Source organism: Rattus norvegicus, chromosome 17 (genome assembly GCF_036323735.1).
Source record: "Rattus norvegicus strain BN/NHsdMcwi chromosome 17, GRCr8, whole genome shotgun sequence".
Classification (NCBI taxonomy): domain Eukaryota; kingdom Metazoa; phylum Chordata; class Mammalia; order Rodentia; family Muridae; genus Rattus; species Rattus norvegicus.
In genome coordinates this window covers 29,412,501-29,418,221 of record NC_086035.1, presented here as the reverse complement: position 1 = coordinate 29,418,221, position 5,721 = coordinate 29,412,501, and positions in this window count along the sequence as shown.

Here is a 5,721-nt window from a genome sequence, read left to right as displayed (position 1 = left end):
ATTGTTGCCTAAAACAAGAACTCCGTAATGACAATACCAGTAAACACGCCAATGGGGAATTTCATAAGATGTCAGCCCTATATGAAGAAACTATAGACAACCAATGACTGCTGAGAGAGAAATAATCAATTTTCTCTAGGACCAGCTTTCCAATAGGTTACTCAATCCCAAACTGTCAGCCCTAAATACACGAACATAAGAGAAACACTAAATAGACCCAGTAGGTCATATACACACATACACACACAAATATATGTACATATATACATACAAATATATACACATATTTATCATGAGATACATAGATATCATGAATTTTACAGAATTTGAGTGGAGAGATCATGGAAGAAATTAGAGTGTAGAGCAAAAATGTTATAATACCATTCTTATGAATAAAATTCTCAAAAATAAATAAAATATTTTTGAAACATTTTTTAAGTGTGCAAGTATAATGATTTTATTCACAGTCCTATGTCATTTAATGCAAACATTAACATTAGACGAATATATCATTAAATAATTTCATCTGCATACTAAAACAACGTATTATTTGGACATACATTAGATATGTGATTAGGCTATAAACAAATCATGGGAATGGTTAGGAATGGTGGCTCATGCCTATAATCTCAGCTCTTGGGACCTTGAGGCAAGAAAGTTATTACGGGCTCAAGGCCAGCCAGTGTATATGAAGGTACCAGGACAGCCTGGGCAAGAGCAAGATCCTATATGACATTCCAGAAAAAGGAACAGGGAAATGGCTCAGAAGGTAAACACTTTTGTCACTAAAACTCACAACCTGAGTTCAATTCCTAGGACCCATATGGTGAAAGGAGAGATCCAACTCCTGATAGCTTCTGACCTCCACACACTTGCCATGGCAAATGCACATAAATGAAATATATATACATTATTAATTTATATATTTAATTTATATTAATTTATATATATAAATTAATAATGTGAGTTAAAAAGAACCGGGTATGATGGGCACATGACTTTAAACCCAGCACTCAGAAGACAGAGGCAGGTAGACTGTGAGTGTCAGGATAGCCAAAGCAACATAGTGAGGCTGTCTCAAAGAAAAAGCAAGAATGAAATAAAATAAGACAAAGAAAGGATGGAAAGGAAGAAAAGGAAAGCAAGCGCAGGAAAGAGTCAACACAGACTTTAGAACAATTACTAGTTCTTGTGGGGAAATGAGAATGTTGTAAGAAAGGGGTGTGAAGCTGGGTATGGGGGTGCAGGCCCATAATCCCAGGGCTTGAGAGGATCATAAGGTGAAGGTCATTCTGAACGACCCAGAAAATTAGAGACTAGCCTGGGCTGCATTCCATCGTTTCAAAACCAAGCAAATAAAACACATACATGTGTGTACACATGTGCATGGGCTTATGTGCATGCACACACAGAGAGAAGGGTGGAGGAAGGGGAGAAAGAGACAGGGAGGAAGAAGGGATGGAAGGAGGGAGGGATGAAGGGAGGGAGGGAGGGAGGGAGGGAGGGAGGGAGGGAGGGAGGGAGGGAGGGAGGGAGGGAGGATTTCCAGGGCACCACTGTTACAGACTCTTCTATCTACTGTACATAATTAGCTTCTTTATCTAAGCGTTAGAGAAAATAAAAAATAAAAAGGCAAGAAAAAAAAAAGGCAGGTGCTAGCACCCTCCAACAATGTAAATCCGGTCCTAGAGGCACCAGCACAAAATGAAGTGACAGCAGTGTAATGTTATTGCTGGGTATTATTTAAAATGACAAAAACCTAGAAATAATACCAACAGCTGTAAGTTGGAACCAAAGACACATTCAGCATATAGATGCAGGATTCCACTGTGAAATGTATGGAAGAATCCTGTCTAAGGCTATGAGGCTCCAATGTAAATTCTGTAAATATAAACATATAGTTATAATTTATATTATATATTATCTATCATATGTTATTATCTATTATTCATTATACAACATATATTTCATACACTTATATAATAACCTGGGGCATTATACCTCAGAAGTAAAGTATGTGTTAAACATGCATGAAAACCTGAGATTGATTCCTAACATGGGAGAAACAAAGTGGGGAGGGGAGGCAGACAAAGTTACAATGAGAAAAACCTTTTGTATTCGAAGAAAATATGGAATGTTATTGACATTGTATAATATAGTATCTGTATACATATCTGAATGGCATTTATTGGGAGCATTAAAGGGATGCATAAGGACTGGGAGGTGGCTCAACAAGAACAGAGCTTGCTGTGCAAATGTGAAGACCAAAGTTAGAGCCCCATTACCCACATGAATACCACGTGGGCATGGCAGCCTGCCTGCAATCCCAGCACTAAAGGCAGACAAAGAGGATTCCTGGAGCAAGATGTTGTGGAACTCTTGGTTCAGTTCAGAGTCCCTGCGCCAATGAATAAGGTAGAAAATGGTCGAAAACGACTCCCAGTATGGCCTCAGGCCTTCACATACACAGGCACACCCATGCATCCATAAACATGTATACACACACCACAGACATATGACAAGAAACGGGGAATAGACGAACTGATAAAAGGGGCCAGAGGGAAGGCTCACAAGTTAGGAGCACTTACTGTTCTCCCAGAGGACCCAAGTTCAGTTCCCAGCACCTACATCAGGTAGCCTGTAACTCTAACTCCAACTCCAGGCGATCTGAAGCCTTCTTCAGGCCTCCACGGGTAACCACATAGATGTGGTATACACAGACATATGCACATGCACATAAATAAGAGTAAGTGAAAATAATCATTTAGGGAAGAAAGACAAGATATAAAAATAGAGACTGAACATGAGTTTCTCTAATGATATAGTTTTAACTCTTGAATTGTGCAATTATTTTTGCACATCTAAATCATAGCCTAATCGTAAAGCGAAATAAGGCAAGCCCTAGGATTGAAAACGAGCTAAAACAAACTAGTAATTTTGGAAACAGCCCCAGAGAAGAAAAGAATGTCTTCAGCAGATTTTGTGGCGAATGCTTTGGCAGCCCATCTTTGAGGGCATCCTCCTGCAGAGAAGGCTTAGACTTCATTCAACCATTCTATTGCTAAAGAAAGTACTAGGGTGTTGTTTTGAAACTATGATTATCATAGGGCGATATAACTAAATCCAGCACAACTATTATAAACTCAAATAACCATATAGAAAGAGATGTAGGAGAAGAATCAAAGAGGTTGAATTAAAAAAAAAAACAATATTAAGTTGGAAGATTGGAAAAGCAGCAGGCATTACAGTCTCATGCCACTGACCTGAGTTAGATTCCAAAACCAATGGTTTAAAAAAAAAAAAGCTCAAGTGTGATGGTGTGCATTTATACTCCCGATGCTGGGGAGGCAGAGACAAACGGATTGCTAGCACTCTCTAGCCAGCCAGCCTAGCCCGTTAGAGGTGAACTGTGAAAAATGTGGATAGTGTGTGAGGAACAAGATACAAGGCTGTGCTCTGGTCTCCATAAGCAAACACACACACACACACACACACACACACACACACACTGAATAGATGGGGATGAATGAATGAATGATGAATAATGAATGAATGAAAAATAAATTCCTCACTCTTTCACTAGTGATGAAATATCTTGTGGCAGAAACTAAAATGTTTTGGGGTGGGGAGTAAGAACATGTCAGAAGGCCCAGTGACTAACTTCAGATGTAGCCACTAGACACCTTCAAGACAAGTTTACATTAAAAAGTATAAAAAGAGCTGGTGAGGGATCTCATTGAGTAAATATACTCACCATGAAACTGACGACCTAAATTCAGCCCCCAGGCACTACATGGTTAGGCTCCCACAAGCTGTCCTTCTGAGCCATGTCATGTGCACACCTGAACATGTATAACAGACACACAAAAGTGATTAATTAAAGACTTTTAATGTAATGACTATGACTGAGCATATTTTTTCCCAGAAGGCCAAAATGACTCACTAGAAGAAAGCTGACTTTCTTCACTTCTGAATCTTAAAATTGTCATTAAGAGGAAAGGAAATGGAGTCAGGGCTATCACTGGGTGAGAGAGTAGGTGGTTAATCTTGGTTAGGCATGTCTCTGGGGCATTTTCTTGATTGCTAATTAATATGAGAGGTCCAAGCCCACAGTAGGCAGTACCATTCCCTACTAGTTTTAGGCTATTTAAGAAAGCTAAGTGGACAGAAGCCGTAGTGAGAGCAAGTCAATGCCAATAAGCAGCATTCTTCTGTAGTTTCTGCCCTAACTTCCTTCAGTGATAGAGTATGACTTAAGAGTTGTAAGAAAAAAAAAATAAACCCTTTGCTTCCCAAGTTGGATCTAGTCAGCATTTTATCAAGCAACAGAAAGCAAACTACTGCAAGCACTTAGCTAGCATGCATAAGGCCCTGATTTAAGCCTCAAGAACTGAGAGACGGGGGAGGGGAGTAAATATTTACCCTGTATTTACAAGGAAGTGCTGGCTGATGATATTTTAAAAAATGGTAAAATTGCAAAAAAAAAAAAATCACCACTTTTTGTTTTCTCCTGAAATATTGATCCAAGCAAGAATAATCAAGCGGGTGCTAAAAGCATTAAATCAGATCAATGATAAGGCATAACTGGAAGAGGGAGGGGGTCCTTGACCTCAGGCACAAAATTGAAATGAGGAGAAGCTCTGGGGTTCTGTCACAAAGCAGTGGCTGTGTTCACTAATAATGCAACATACACTTCAAATTAACCAAGAGAGGATTTTTCTGTCCTTACAACAGAAACACAAGTTGGAAGGGATGGATGGGCTTGCCTTCACAGGTCTACAACATGCACAAGTCTGGAAGCACCATGACATGTCCCCTGAGTACAATAGAACCATTGCTGATTAAAAACAAAAAGTTTAAAAAATAGTATTTAAGGGCTGGAGAGATAGCTCAGCGGTTAAGAGCACTGGCTGCTCTTCCAGAGGTCCTGAGTTCAATTCCCAGCAACCACATGGTGGCTCACAACCATCTGCAATGAGATCTGATGTCCTCTTCTGTTGAAGACAGCTACAGTGTGCTCATAAAATAAATCTTTTAAAAAAGAAAAGAAAAGAGCATTTAAAACAAAATGGTGGTGGTAAACTAGATATTCACACCCGGGTGGCTACGGATCAAGCCACAGATGACTTCCCAGTCACAAAGAAGAAGTGTAACCTCTCCATGCTGAGGCCTGGCTGTGACCACCTTAAGCAGCTAAGCCAGGCAGAATGTGCCTCCCTTGTAGCAGGATACAAAATGACACTATCACCCATTGATGCCATCCTCAGAGAAGGTGACATTCTATCTGGGCACATCTCAGAGACGAGAAACACTGAAAAGCAAGCCAACCAAAAAACCCCAGATAGATACAGAATGAGATGCATTCTTAAGAAACAAGTCAATGGTCTACTCAGGAAGAGGTCCATAGGGAATGGTCATCTACTTGAAGAGGATGCTCTTGACCAGATCTGGTTTCAAGCATGAAAAACACGATGTGTGTGAAAGACAGAGGAGACGTAGACTAGATAGTTATAGTTGAGGCAGGCACGATGCTGTGAGTAAGTCACTTAATGGTGTGTTAAAGCACTTAAGATGAAACTATTTTCTAGTTGGTGGTTTGTTTTGTTTTGTTTTGTTTTGTTTTGTTTTAAAGACAAGATCTCACTGTATAGCCCAGGCTAGCTCCAGATTCACAACTGTGCTACCTAAACTTCTCAAGGGTTAAGGTATGTATCAACTATG